This window comes from Oncorhynchus masou, chromosome 2, assembly GCF_036934945.1.
Source record: "Oncorhynchus masou masou isolate Uvic2021 chromosome 2, UVic_Omas_1.1, whole genome shotgun sequence".
Lineage (NCBI taxonomy): Eukaryota > Metazoa > Chordata > Actinopteri > Salmoniformes > Salmonidae > Oncorhynchus > Oncorhynchus masou.
This window is the reverse complement of record NC_088213.1, coordinates 5,273,439-5,289,748: the sequence shown is the minus strand read 5'-3', so window position 1 is coordinate 5,289,748 and position 16,310 is coordinate 5,273,439. Positions and strand designations below refer to the sequence as shown.

At 43.7% G+C, this 16,310-nt stretch overlaps 1 pseudogene; it reads left to right on the top strand.

Moving 5' to 3' along the window:
- Window positions 1–1,006: 1,006 nt before the first annotated feature.
- LOC135552268 (non-muscle caldesmon-like) overlaps window positions 1,007–16,310 on the top strand; it is a 73,863-nt pseudogene continuing 58,559 nt past the window's right edge.

Genomic DNA, 16,310 nt, shown 5'->3' with positions numbered 1-16,310 from the left:
GTGTTCTCAACTAGCCTACCTGGTTAAATAGGTGTTCTCCTGGTTAAATAAAGGTGTTCTCAACTAGCCTAGGTTAAAGGTGTTCTCAACTAGCCTACCTGGTTTGTGTTCTCAACTAGCCTGTGAAATAAAAAAAATAAAAAAATATGTGTGTGTGTCCGTGTGTGTGTGTCCGTGTGGTGTGTGTGTGTGTTTGTATGTGTGTGTGTGTGTATGTGCCTGTGGTGTGTGTCCATGTGTGTGTTTGTGTCATATGTGTGTGTGTGTGTGTGTGTGTGTGTGTGTGTGTTTGTGTGTGTGTGTGTGTGTTTGTGTGTGTGTGGTTTATCAGAGAGTTTATCAGAGAACAATTGTGTGGATATCATCTTTCTTTTCCCCTGGGGAAAGTCACATGACCCCAGAGGTCTCCTGCAGAATCATGGGAGGGAGGGAGGGGGGGGTGCATGCCAGGTGTTTTCAAAAGCCCTCAATGAAAACAACATGCGGGAGCAAGGGAGGGAGGAGCAGAGGAAGGAGGAGGAGAGGGAGGAGGAGGAGGAGGGAGGGAGGCCAGGCTGTGACTAAAGCCTGTCTTATGAGAGAGAAAGAGTCGGTGAAAGAGAGGGAGAGTCTTTACATGGACATCGAGCATCAGAGGAGAGGGGATCTAAAGGAAGTCCTGTGTTTGTGTTAGAGAGAGAGAATTAGAGAGAGAGATTAGAGACACAGAGAGAGAGAGAGAGACAGAGAGAGAGAGAGAGAGACAGAGAGAGAGAGACAGAGAGAGAGAGACAGATTAGAGACACAGAGAGAGAGAGAGAAAGTGAGAGAGACAGAGAGAGACACAGAGAGAGAGAGAATTAGAGAGAGAGAGAGAGAGTTGGTCCTTCAGAGAGTGTGTGAGAGAGAGAGAGATTAGAGACACAGAGAGAGGAGAGAGAGAGAGAGAGAAGGTGTTGAAGGAAACCAGGAAGCCCTTCCTGGAACTCTCCAGTCCTCTCTGACTGCCGTCGCTCACTGAGGAGAAAGACAGTAGTGTTTTAAAGAGGAACAGAGTACCTGGTTGTTATTCTGCTGAGGGCTGAGACAAACAGAGGAGAAGAAGACATGTCTGGTCATTTACTAAGGAGAAACTCCAGCAAGGAAGGTCTGCAGAACCTGCTCAGGTACGAGAAGTGGAGCTTTGGTCCTTCTGCCAGGTGTTGGTGTGTGTTGGTCCTTCTGCCAGGTGTTGTGTGTGTTAGTTGATGTTTCTGCCAGGTGTTGTGTGTGTTAGTTGGTGTTTCTGCCAGGTGTTGGTGTGTGTTGGTCCTTCTGCCAGGTGTTGTGTGTTTTAGTTGGTGTTTCTGCCAGGTGTTGTGTGTGTTAGTTGGTGTTTCTGCCAGGTGTTGTGTGTGTTAGTTGGTCCATCTGCCAGGTGTTGTGTGTGTTGGTTGGTCCTTCTGCCAGGTGTTGGTGTGTGTTAGTTGGTGTTTCTGCCAGGTGTTGGTGTGTGTTAGTTGGTCCTTCTGCCAGGTGTTGTGTGTGTTAGTTGATGTTTCTGCCAGGTGTTGTGTGTGTTAGTTGGTGTTTCTGCCAGGTGTTGTGTGTGTTAGTTGGTCCTTCTGCCAGGTGTTGTGTGTTTTAGTTGGTGTTTCTGCCAGGTGTTGTGTGTGTTAGTTGGTGTTTCTGCCAGGTGTTGTGTGTGTTAGTTGGTCCATCTGCCAGGTGTTGTGTGTGTTGGTTGGTCCTTCTACCAGGTGTTTGTGTGTGTTAGTTGGTGTTTCTGCCAGGTGTTGGTGTGTGTTAGTTGGTCCTTCTGCAAGGTGTTGTGTGTGTTAGTTGGTGTTTCTGCCAGGTGTTGGTGTCTGTTAGTTGGTGTTTCTGCCAGGTGTTGGTGTGGGAAGTTGGTAACCTTCTGCCAGGTGTTGATGTGTGTTAGTTGGTGGGAAGCAGGTGTTGGTGTGTGTTAGTTGGTGTTTCTGCCAGGTGTTGGTGTGGGTTAGTTGGTGTTTCTGCCAGGTGTTGGTGTGTGTTGGTTGGTGTTTCTGCCAGGTGTTGGTGTGTGTTAGTTGGTGTTTCTGCCAGGTGTTGGTGTGGGTTAGTTGATGTTTCTGCCAGGTGTTGGTGTGTGTTAGTTGGTGTTTCTGCCAGGTGTTGGTGTGTGTTAGTTGGTGTTTCTGCCAGGTGTTGGTGTGTGTTAGTTGGTGTTTCTGGAGGAGTTGGTGTGGGTTTGGTGTTTCTGCCAGGCAGTGTCATATGTTGGTGTTTCTGCCAGGTGTTGGGAGGGTTGGTGTTTCTGCCAGGTGTTGATGTCTGTTAGTTGGTGTTTCTGCCAGGTGTTGGTGTGTGTTGTTGTTTCTGCCAGGAGTTGGTGCAGTTTGTTGTGTCCTTCTGCCAGGTGTTGTGTGTGTTAGTTGGTGTTTCTGCCAGGTGTTGTGTGTGTTGTTGGTGTTTCTGCCAGGTGTTGTGTGTGCAGTAACCTTCATAGGTGTTGTGTGTTTGGTTGGTAACCTTTTGCCAGGTGTTGGTGTGTGTTAGTTGGTGTTTCTGCCAGGTGTTGTGTGTGTTAGTTGGTAACCTTCATAGGTGTTGATGTGTGTTAGTTGATGGAGGTGTTGGTGTGTGTTGGTTGGTGTTTCTGCCAGGTGTTGGTGTAGGTTAGTTGGTGTTTCTGCCAGGTGTTGGTGTGTGTTAGTTGGTGTTTCTGCCAGGTGTTGTATGTGTTAGTTCTGTTTCTGCCAGGTGGGTGTGTGTTAGTTGGTGTTTCTATCAGGTGTTGTGTGTCTGTTCTGGTTGTTTATTGATGCTAATTAGATGTAGCTGACCATCAGGTGTTCTGGGATGTAACAGTAACCTTCATATGTGATGTCTGTTACTGGGAGGGAAGCAGTAACCTTCATATGTGATATCTGTTACTGGGAGGGAAGCAGTAACCTTCATATGTGATGTCTGTTACTGGGAGGGAAGCAGTAACCTTCATATGTGATGTCTGTTACTGGGAGGGAAGCAGTAACCTTCATATGTGATGTCTGTTACTGGGAGGGAAGCAGTAACCTTCATATGTGATGTCTGTTACTGGGAGGGAAGCAGTAACCTTCATATGTGATGTCTGTTACTGGGAGGGAAGCAGTAACCTTCATATGTGATGTCTGTTACTGGGAGGGAAGCAGTAACCTTCATATGTGATGTCTGTTACTGGGAGGGAAGCAGTAACCTTCATATGTGATGTCTGTTACTGGGAGGAAGCAGTAACCTTCATATGTGATGTCTGTTACTGGGAGGGAAGCAGTAACCTTCATATGTGATATCTGTTACTGGGAGGGAAGCAGTAACCTTCATATGTGATGTCTGTTACTGGAAGCAGTAACCTTCATATGTGATGTCTGCTACTGGGAGGGAAGCAGTAACCTTCATATGTGATGTCTGTTACTGGGAGGGAAGCAGTAACCTTCATATGTGATGTCTGTTACTGGGAGGGAAGCAGTAACATTCATATGTGATGTCTGTTACTGGGAGGGAAGCAGTAACCTTCATATGTGATGTCTGTTACTGGGAGGGAAGCAGTAACCTTCATATGTGATGTCTGTTACTGGGAGGTGAAACCTTCATATGTGATATCTGTTACTGGGAGGGAAGCAGTAACCTTCATATGTGATGTCTGTTACTGGGAGGGAAGCAGTAACATTCATATGTGATGTCTGTTACTGGGAGGGAAGCAGTAACCTTCATATGTGATATCTGTTACTGGGAGGGAAGCAGTAACCTTCATATGTGATGTCTGTTACTGGGAGGGAAGCAGTAACCTTCATATGTGATATCTGTTACTGGGAGGAAGCAGTAACCTTCATATGTGATATCTGTTACTGGGAAGTGAAATCTTCATATCACCACCCTCTGTATCTCCATTCTGTGGTTCTGTGGAAAGTGGTTCAACGTTGATATGGTAGAAAAAGTAGCACATTCCTACTGCTCACTGATGTCTGAATGGATGGCTTTATTAACCAGACACGTTAACAGTGTTCTTATTGAACAGCAGACGCCGGTCTCACAGACATTGACTCTGCTGCATTCCCAAAGAGACCGTCTGTGCAGCAATTTACCGACAGCCACTTCATTACTGCTAATGGACAGGAAATTGGTCAAACAATGTCCTGCCCTACAGCACGGTGCCACTTTAGGAGAGCAACTCCTATACAACTCCAATACAACTCCAACTCCTATACAACTCCAACTCCTAATACAACTCCTATACAACTCCAACTCCTATACAACTCCTATACAACTTCAACTCCTATACAACTCCTATACAACTTCAACTCCTATACAACTCCTATACAACTTCAACTCCTATACAACTCCTATACAACTCCCAACTCTAACTCCAATACAACTCCAACTCCTATACAACTCCTATACAACTCCAACCCCTATACAACTCCAATACAACTCCAACTCCTATACAACTCCTATACAACTCCTATACAACTCCTATACAACTCCAACCTATACAACTCCTATACAACTCCAACTCCTAATACAACTCCTATACAACTCCAACTCCTATACAACTCCAACTCCTATACAACTCCAATACAACTCCAACTCCTATACAACTCCAATACAACTCCAACTCCTATACAACTCCTATACAACTCCAACTCCCCCTATACAACAACTCCTATACAACTCCAACTCCTATACAACTCCAACTCCAACTCCTAATACAACTCCAACTCCTATACAACTCCAACTCCTATACAACTCCAACTCCTATACAACTCCAACTCCTATACAACTCCAACTCCAACTCCTATACAACTCCAACTCCTATACAACTCCAACTCCTATACAACAACTCCAATACAACTCCAACTCCTATACAACTCCAATACAACTCCAACTCCTATACAACTCCAACTCCTATACAACTCCAACTCCTATACAACTCCAACTCCTATACAACTCCTATACAACTCCAACTCCTATACAACTCCTATACAACTCCAACTCCTATACAACTCCAACTCCTATACAACTCCAACTCCTATACAACTCCAATACAACTCCAACTCCTATACAACTCCAATACAACTCCAACTCCTATACAACTCCTATACAACTCCAACTCCTATACAACTCCAATACAACTCCAACCCTATACAACTCCAACTCCAACTAATACAACTCCAACTCCTATACAACTCCAACTCCTATACAACTCCAACTCCTCCACAACTCCAACTCCTATACAACTCCAACTCCTATACAACTCCAACTCCAACTCCTATACAACTCCAACTCCTATACAACTCCAACTCCTATACAACTCCAACTCCTATACAACTCCAACTCCTATACAACTCCAACTCCTATACAACTCCAACTCCCATACAACTCCAACTCCTAATACAATTCCAACTTCTATACAACTCCAATACAACTCCAACACTTATACAACTCCAACTCCTATACAACTCCAACTCTAATACAAGCTGGAGTTAAAACCAGTTCTGATAAACACACACCCCTAAAGAAGACAATAGTGCGACCACTAACTTTACAAAGAGGGAACTATCTTCCCCCCTCCCTCATCAACTGGTGTTTATTGTTCTGCTGGAGGTTAAATTGGACCCCTCCCTTCCTCCCCCGGGGACCACCCGCCAGGCCTTTGACTGGGGCTCAGGGGTTTGACCTGTTGACCCCTGACCTGGGGGGTGGGGGGGTGGGTATGTAATAATAATAATAACTTAGTGGGTGTTCATATTTGGTGAGATGGATCGGCCAATCATCTTCGGAAGAGAGAAGAGAGGGGAGAGAGAGCTGGGCAGTATTTAAGAAATGGGGGTCAGTTGCACTTTGAAGTGATCTCCATGTGATGTATGTTTCTCTCCTGTTTTGATATGAGGCTGCAGGGTGGTGGGGTCGGAGGGTTAAAGATCACTTTTAGATACAGCAAAGTGATTAATGACGTACGTGACTATCTACGGCTGTCAATCCAGATAAATAGTTACATTATTATCACACCTTGTTGATCATAAAGCGAATGTCTAAATGTGTCTAAATATTTTTGCTCAGTTATTTACTCGGACCACCAACAACTACAGTACTGTAGACTATGTGCTGAACATTTCGGTGAGCTAATGCTTCTCACTGTTTCAAACGAAAGCAAGCAGAAAACACGTTAACGTTTGACACCAGGCCAGTGAAAACAGGGGAGAACGGAAGATTACCAGAACAGCAACGATCAGCATCACCACAATGATGAGAGAGTGGTGATAGGACCTCTATAACAGCATCATCACAATGATGAGAGAGTGGTGATAGGACCTCTATAACAGCATCACAATGAGAAGAGAGTGATGATAGGACCTCTATAGCAGCATCATCACCATGAGAAGAGAGTGGTGATAGGACCTCTGTAACAGCATCATCACCATGAGAAGAGAGTGGTGATAGGACCTCTGTAACAGCATCACCACAATGAGAAGAGAGTGATGATAGGACCTCTGTAACAGCATCATCACCATGAGAAGAGAGTGGTGATAGGACCTCTGTAACAGCATCACAATGAGAAGAGAGTGGTGGTAGGACCTCTATAGCAGCATCACAGTGAGAAGAGAGTGATGATAGGACCTCTATAGCAGCATCATCACCATGAGAAGAGAGTGGTGATAGGACCTCTGTAACAGCATCATCACCATGAGAAGAGAGTGGTGATAGGACCTCTGTAACAGCATCATCACCATGAGAAGAGAGTGGTGATAGGACCTCTGTAACAGCATCATCACCATGAGAAGAGAGTGGTGATAGGACCTCTGTAACAGCATCATCACCATGAGAAGAGAGTGGTGATAGGACCTCTATAACAGCAGTAAGTCACTCAACCACTTTTACTGCCTCTTAGCTAATCAGAGAGTAGCTCATCTCTGATCCGTTTTTAACATCTTTGTTCTGGACCAGCCAATCGGTGACAGATTAACAACCCTGGACAACCAATCAGTTGCAAATAGAACATGATAGCAGCCAACTAGGACTCTTCTCTGGTCGAAGGCCACTCTTCCAGGTCTGTGTCTGCAGAGGGACTTTTAATATGCCGTTACGCCGTTATCTCGTTTCTGGGAAGCGTGTTTCCATCAGGAGTGTGTGACACTAGAGACTTGAGGTGAGCAGAATCAACAACCTCTGTATCATTAAGACAGTTACTACGGGAGAAGGTGTTTAAAAACCCCATGTCCACTGTTAGCCCGTTGTGATGTAAACGCCAGATGAAAAGTAACGGTGGCCTGGAGACCCCAAGTCAGAGCAGTTCTGCTGGACACAGTGAGACACGGGCGCCAGAGATGGAAACAGAACGGTCTGAGCCTTCAGGTGGAAACTCGCTCAGGGAGACACGGGCGCCAGAGATGGAAACAGAACGGTCTGAGCCTTCAGGTGGAAACTCGCTCAGGGAGACACAGAGATGGAAACAGAACGGTCTGAGCCTTCAGGTGGAAACTCGCTCAGTGAGACACAGAGATGGAAACAGAACGGTCTGAGCCTTCAGGTGGAAACTCGCTCAGTGAGACACAGAGATGGAAACAGAACGGTCTGAGCCTTCAGGTGGAAACTCGCTCAGTGAGACACGGGCGCCAGAGATGGAAACAGAAAGGTCTGAGCCTTCAGGTGGAAACTCGCTCAGGGAGACACAGAGATGGAAACAGAACGGTCTGAGCCTTCAGGTGGAAACTCGCTCAGGGAGACACAGAGATGGAAACAGAACGGTCTGAGCCTTCAGGTGGAAACTCGCTCAGGGAGACACAGAGATGGAAACAGAACGGTCTGAGCCTTCAGGTGGAAACTCGCTCAGGGAGAAACGGGCGCCAGAGATGGAAACAGAACGGTCTGAGCCTTCAGGTGGAAACTCGCTCAGGGAGACACAGAGATGGAAACAGAACGGTCTGAGCCTTCAGGTGGAAACTTGCTCAGTGAGACACAGAGATGGAAACAGAACGGTCTGAGCCTTCAGGTGGAAACTCGCTCAGGGAGACACAGAGATGGAAACAGAACGGTCTGAGCCTTCAGGTGGAAACTCGCTCAGGGAGACACAGAGATGGAAACAGAACGGTCTGAGCCTTCAGGTGGAAACTCGCTCAGGGAGACACAGAGATGGAAACAGAACGGTCTGAGCCTTCAGGTGGAAACTCGCTCAGTGAGTCCACAGATTATTGTCATCTGGACTGAGGCACTCATGATGGGGGCTAGGTGGAGGGTTGAGGGAAGTTAGTCATGTCCTTCTGGAGTGGATTTACAGTAATTCATGTAGAAAAATCATATCGTGCGTCTCCTTCTCCCAGACTGAAACGTCTCCTTCTCCCAGACTAGAGTTAGGTGGGTTCAGGTGAAATGTGAGGTCTCCTTCCCCCAGACTAGAGTTAGGTGGGTCTCCTTCCCCCAGACTAGAGTTAGGTGGGTTTAGGTGAAATTGAGGTCTCCTTCCCCAGACTAGAGTTAGGTGGGAGGTGAAATGTGAGGTCTCCTTCCCCCAGACTAGAGTTAGGTGGGGAGGTCTCCTTCCCCCAGACTAGAGTTAGGTGGGTTTAGGTGAAATCTAGAGTTAGGTGGGTTTTTAGGTGAAATGTGAGGTCTCCTTCCCCAGACTAGAGTTAGGTGGGTTTAGGTGAAATGTGAGGTCTCCTTCCCCCAGACTAGAGTTAGGTGGGTTTAGGTGAAATGTGAGGTCTCCTTCCCCAGACTAGAGAGGTGGGTTTTAATGTCACTAGAGTTAGGTGGGTTTAGGTGAAATAGGTCTCCTTCCCCCAGACTAGAGTTAGGTGGGTTTAGGTGAAATGTGAGGTCTCCTTCTCCCAGACTAGAGTTAGGTGGGCTATCTATTGATTAATGTCACAGATATCAGACTATAGATTAATGTAACAGATTATAGATTAATGTCACTGATATCAGACTATAGATTAATGTCACATATTAGATATGTCACAGATATCAGACTATAGATTAATGTCACAGATTATAGATTAATGTCACAGATATCAGACTATAGGTTAATGTCACATATTATAGATTAATGTCACTGATATCAGACTATTAATGTCACAGATTATAGATTAATGATCAGAATATAGGTTAATGTCACAGATTATAGATTAATGTCACAGATATCAGATATTTAATGTCATGATATCAGACAGATTAATGACACAGATATCACAGATATCTGACTATAGATTAATGACACAGATATCAGACTATAGATTAATGTCACAGATATCAGACTATGTCACAGATATCAGACTATAGATTAATGTCACAGATATCTGACTATAGATTAATGATCACAGATATCACAGATATCTGACTATAGATTAATGTCACAGATATAGATTAATGTCACAGATATCTGACTATAGATTAATGTCACAGATATCAGAGATTAATGTCACAGATATCTGACTATAGATTAATGTCACAGATATCAGACTATAGATTAAATGATATCAGATAGACTATAGATTAATGTCACAGATATCTGACTATAGATTAATGTCACAGATATCTGACTATAGATTAATAGATATAATGACACAGATATCAGACTATAGATTAATGTCACAGATATCTGACTATAGATTAATGTCACAGATATCTGACTATAGATTAATGACACAGATATCAGAATATAGGTTAATGTCACAGATATCTGACTATAGATTAATGACACAGATATCTGACTATAGAGACACAGATATCAGACTATAGATTAATGACACAGATATCTGACTATAATGTCACAGATATCTGACTATAGATTAATGACACAGATATCAGAATATAGTTTAATGTCACAGATATCTGACTATAGATTAATGACACAGATATCAGAATATAGGTTAATGTCACAGATATCTGACTATAGATTAATGACACAGATATCTGACTATAGATTAATGACACAGATATCAGACTATAGATTAATGTCACTGATATCAGACTATAGATTAATGACACAGATATCAGACTCTAGATTAATGTCACAGATATCAGACTATAGATTAATGTCACTGATATCAGTGGCACCTCACTGACCAGACCTGTTTCTGATTATGATACACTGACACACAGTATGTACCAGAATCCAAACAGAATGTACTTTTTGCTCAGGGAATTGTTTGCATTGTGCATTTCGAATCAGGGCAAATTGAGTTTGAGTAAAGCAAGGAGACCGTTACTATTCAGAATCATTACAATGCCGACGTCGCAACGTCTTACACTTGGAGGGTACTTCCTTCTATTCTAAGTGCTTTGCTCACGATTGCTTGTTTCAAACTTTTATTTCGTCCCGTATTGTGACGGAAAACTTCAATGGCTTAACAATGTCTGCTAAAGCAAGTTTCATCATTGCAGTTCATTGACTCTCTACTGTCTACGTCTGTCTGTGAGGTTTGAGGTTGTTGCTGTCTCACAAACAGGAGAGTGATTGATGGTAGTCGTGTAGCAGCCCTGGGGCTGTATCACTGCCTGTCTGGTTCAGTTGCTTTTAGCCATCTGCGTCACTTAGTGATGACATCATCAAAATGACATTGAAGGGTCTGGGTTCACGTCCTGGTGTCATGGACTAGACGTTACATAGTACATGTAAATCCGGGGGAAAACTCTAATTAGTATGATATGTCATGTTATGTTTGGTATAAGACAGATGGTTTCTTAACGCAAAAAACAAAGGTAATGTTATTGGTTGGGGTGGATGGGTAAGCATCATTATTATCTGACCCTGCTGGTCATCTATGAACGTTTGAACATCTTGGCCATGTACTGTTATCATCTCCACCCTGCACAGCCAGAAGAGGACTGGCCACCCCTCAGAGCATGGTTCCTCTCTAGGTTTCTAATCTCCACCCTGCACAGCCAGAAGAGGACTGGCCACCCCACATAGCCTGGTTCCTCTCTAGGTTTCTAATCTCCACCCTGCACAGCCAGAAGAGGACTGGCCAGAGCCTGGTTCCTCTCTAGGTTTCTAATCTCCACCCTGCACAGCCAGAAGAGGACTGGCCACCCCACATAGCCTGGTTCCTCTCTAGGTTTCTAATCTCCACCCGGCACAGCCAGAAGAGGACTAGCCACCCCTCAGAGTCTGGTTCCTCTCTAGGTTTCTTCCTAGATTCCTGCCTTTCTAGGGAGTTTTTCCTAGCCACTGTGCTTCTACATCTGCATTACTGCTGTTTGGGGTTTTAGGCTGGGTTTCTGTACAGCACTTTGTGACATCGGCGGATGTAAGAAGGGCTTTATAAATACATTTGATTGATGGATATAACGCGAACATCTAGCAACCCAAAGGTTGTGAGGTCGAATCTCTACAAGGACAACTTTAGCTAATTAGCAATCTTTCAACTACTTGCTATTTTTAGCTACTTTGCATCTACTTAGCATGTTAGCTAATGCGAATTGTAATTCATAACATATCATACTAAATGTATTGTCTCAGGATGTACGTATAGAATAATAGGAAATGCTCTGAGACCAGGTTGCAGCGGGTTCAATGGAGTCTTTTATGACTGGAACTTCCCTAATGGAGATGACATCATCTGGGGGAGGAACACACACACACACACACGCACACGCACACGCACACGCACACACACACACACACACACACACACACACACACACACACACACACACACACACACACACACACACACACACACACACACACTCCTGCCCTCTCCACCCCCCCTCTCAATCTGTCTCCCAGACCTCGACTGTCTCCACCTCCCCCGAAAGGAAGAAGTGACATGCCTCAGATAGAGTTTTACCCGTCAAAACCCAGAGCACACGTGTCATAACCCAGGGACGCACAAGTCATTATGGAGTATGAGAGAAAATGCTGATGGAAGGGACATTATCAAAATGGAAAGGGTTGGGAAGGGTTGGAAAGGATTGGAAAGGGTTGGAAAGGGTTAGGAAGAGTTGGAAAGGTTTGGGAAGGGTTGGGAAGAGTTGGAAAGGGTTGGGAAGAATTGGAAAGGGTTGGAAAGGGTTGGGAAGAGTTGGAAAGGGTTGGGAAGGGTTGGAAATGGTTGGGAAGAGTTGGAAAGGATTGGGAAGGGTTGAAAAGGGTTTGGAAGAGTTGGAAAAGGGTTAGGAAGAGTTGGAAAGGGTTGGAAAGGGTTAGGAAGGGTTGGGAAGAGTTGGAAAGGATTGGAAGGGTTGGAAAGGGTTTGGAAGAGTTGTTGTAAAAGGGTTGGAAAGGGTTAGGAAGAGTTGGAAAGGTTAGGAAGAGTTGGAAAGGGTTGTAAATGGTTAGGAAGCGTTGGAAAGGGTTAGGAGGAGTTGGAAAGGGTTGGGAAGAGTTGGAAAGAGTGGGAAAAGGTTACTATGAGTTGGGATGTTGCTTCAGACTTGGTTGTGGAAACAATAGTGTGAAAGGGAAAGGTTGGTCTTCACAATATGTTTTCCTGTTCTCTTCTGTTCTCCCACAACCACCTCTCTACTCTAGCTAGCATGTGCTGCTACACTGAGGGTTTTACACTGAGTGGACAAAACATTAGGAACACCTGCTCTTTCCATGACATAGACTGACCAGGTGAATCCATGTGAAAATCTATGATTCCCTTTTTGATGTCACTTGTTAAATCTGCTTCAATCAGTGTCGATGAAGGGGAGGAGACATGTTAAACAATTATTTTTATGCCTTGAATCAATTGAGCCATGGATTGTGTGTGTGTGCCATTCAGAGGGCAAGACAATAGATTGAAGTGCCTTTGAACGGGGTATGATAGTAGGTGCCAGGTGCACCGGCTTGAGAACTGCAACTCTGGTGGAGTTTTCACGCTCAACAGTTTCCGGTGTGAATCAAGAGTGGTCAACCACCCAAAGGACATCCAGCCAACTATAAAAAAAACTGTAGGAGGCATTGGAGTCAACATGGGCCAGCATCCCTGTGGAACGCTTTCGACACCTTGTAGAGTCCATGACCCCGATGAATTGAGGCTGTTCTGAGGACTAAAAGGGGCCGCAACTCAATGTTAGGAAGATGTCCCTAATGTTTTGTACCCTCAAACTCTCTTTTGGCTGTGAATGACCTCCTCTGGCCATAGAGAATAAATGGGTGGTGGTGGTTTTATCAGTATACACTGTACAGTACAGTCCTGGTGGCATTATGAGAGAGGTTTACACAGATTAAAAGTGCACTATGCAATAATTACTGCTTTCCAATGGTCATTTTAATTAGGATTAAGGACCCACATGAATAAGGAGTGTGGCTTTAAATGTTTAATTCCTCTTGTTTGTCTTATTGTTTGGAGACTGAGACTGAGACTGAGAGGTACCTCTGTTTGTTGCTGTGCTGGCCACTTCAGACTTCCTGCTCAGACTGGCCAATCCCAGGCCAGATCCTCAGGTGACCTATTTTGGCTGGTGTGATCCTGTGGTGACCTAGGTTGGCTGATGTTTTTTCAGTAGCATACAGCTCTCTAACACAGTAAAAACCTTAGGGCTTATTTTCACTGAATATAGTTATCAGAGTGACTGAATATAGGTATCAGAGTGACTGAATAGAGCTATCAGAGTGACTGAATATAGTTATCAGAGTGACTGAATAGAGTTATCGGTGTGACTGAATAGAGTTATCAGAGTGACCGAATAGAGTTATCAGAGTGCCTGAATAGAGTTATCAGAGTGACTGAATATATGTATCAGAGTGACTGAATATAGTTATCAGAGTTACTGAATAGAGTTATCAGAGTGACTGAATATATTTATCAGAGTGACTGAATATAGTTATCAGAGTGACTGAATATAGTTATCAGAGTGACTGAATATAGTTATCAGAGTGACTGAATAGAGTTATCAGAGTGACTGAATAGAGTTATCAGAGTGACCGAATAGAGTTATCAGAGTGACCGAATAGAGTTATCAGAGTGACTGAATATAGTTATCAGAGTGACTGAATAGAGTTATCAGAGTGACTGAATATAGTTATCAGAGTGACTGAATGGAGTTATCAGAGTGACTGAATAGAGTTATCAGAGTGACTGAATAGAGTTATCAGAGTGACTGAATAGAGATATCAGAGTGACTGAATAGAGTTATCAGAGTGACATTTCAATTGACATAATATGGTGGGATTGTCACAAGCCGAGAGAGGGTTCGGTTGACATTCTCGCTTCGCATCTCAAAAGTATCCCGTAGATGTCACAGTAGCCCCTAGCCAGGAAGCTAAGCATTGCAAACTATTCTACTAGCTAGCTACTAGCTAATGATAAGCAAGCAAATCTTCATGCATCTACTATATTACACTTTTGAATAACGCAACAAATTGCAAGCATGTTCAGACAATTTAACGGTTTATTTTCTCATCTGTACACTCATTGCATTTTAACTTTAAGACAAAAGCATACAGTTCCTGCTAGCTAAAGCTAACAACACAAGCATATAGTTCCTGCTTGCTAAAGCTAACAACAAAAGCATATAGTTCCTGCTAACTAAAGCTAACAACAAAAGCAAATAGTTCCTGCTAGCTAAAGCTAACAACAAAAGCATATAGTTCCTGCTAGCAAAAGCTAACAACAAAAGCATATAGTTCCTGCTAGCTAAAGCTAACAACAAAAGCAAATACTTCCTGCTAGCTAAAGCTAACAACAAAAGCATATAGTTCCTGCTAGCTAAAGCTAACAACAAAAGCAAATACTTCCTGCTAGCTAAAGCTAACAACAAAAGCATATAGTTCCTGCTAGCAAAAGCTAAGAACAGATCTTCATCAATTAACGTTAGTGTAAAAATAAAATAATGCCTACCCCTCTAATACGAATATAAAGAACAGCAGGCCTGCCTTACAACATTACAACAAACCATGTTTCCTTTTTGTTAACCCTCCTGCTGTGTTCTGGTGGAGTTGGACTGATTTACAAGTTTTCTCTCTGAAAAATGTAGTTAATTTCATCTGATTGTCATAAGGTTCCATGACTTTGTCCACACAGGGCATCTGAACACACACAATACATTTGGATGATTTTCATAACGTTTTGGGTGTTTTAATTAACTTTTGTACAACTTTGGTGTTCTCGGTCAAAAATGACAGGTCATTAGAAATGAATGGGTGAGATTACAAATAGTGTATAAAACTGAGTTCAGGCACATTTCCATTCATCAGATGGACACACTTCCTCTCCCAGACCCCCTCATGCATGAGTGTTTGAACACACACACACGCACACACGCACACACACACACACACACACACACACACACACACACACACACACACGCACACACACACACGCACGCACACACGCACACACGCACACACGCACACACACACACACACACACACACACACACACACACACACACACACACACACACACACACACACACACACACACACGCTGTCGTGCTATTTACCAAATCATGAGAGCAAACCACACACACAAGTCAGAGTTAGTTATCAAAGTCCATCTTTAATTATATGAGCTCTATCACAACCCTGTGACTCTCTGATCAATTCAGTTTCTATCAAGGAATTGATATGAGAGTCCCTTCCTACATTGAAACTGAGAACTTTTATAGCAAAGACACACACAGGATAAGACAGCATCGGCATAACTCATTGTTCAGCTTTGTCTCCTTTCTCAAACTCAGAACCATAAACCAACCGTCCATATCAACAGGCATATATCAAATCCATCCCATCTTGACAAGATCACAGAGACACACTGACTGGCACACAGACATTGTGGAGCCAAGAGATACACGCTTGACCTCTCACCTCTCTCCGTCCCAAGCAACTTAGTCTTGACATAGAACAGATACTGCAACCCCGCCACAGTATTATACAAAAATAACATTCTGATGAGAAGTAACTTATAAACATATGATGAATATAAAACATCTTACCTATGTTACCAACCAATTCTGATTATTCCCCAACAACACACACACACACACACACACACACACACACACACACACACACACACACACACACACACACACACACACACACACACACACACACACACACACACACACACACACACACACCACACACACACACACACACACACACACACCTTTTTGGCTTCCATGGCAACCCCCACGGGAACCTTTCCCCAATAGAATCTTTCCTCCACGGAACCACACCTGTTGGCATTCTCACAAACAATCTCAACATTGTTTCAATAATATATAGAAGCTTTTCTCAGCTCTGGTATATAAAGCTTTTTTGAGGCCTTGCTCACAATTCATTCTATGGCAGCACAATGACCAAACGCTATACTGTATTTGAGGCTCTTGATCATATCTTTGATCATGACACTAGTGAGGAGGAGGGAGTCCTTGTTAAACTTTGACACAAA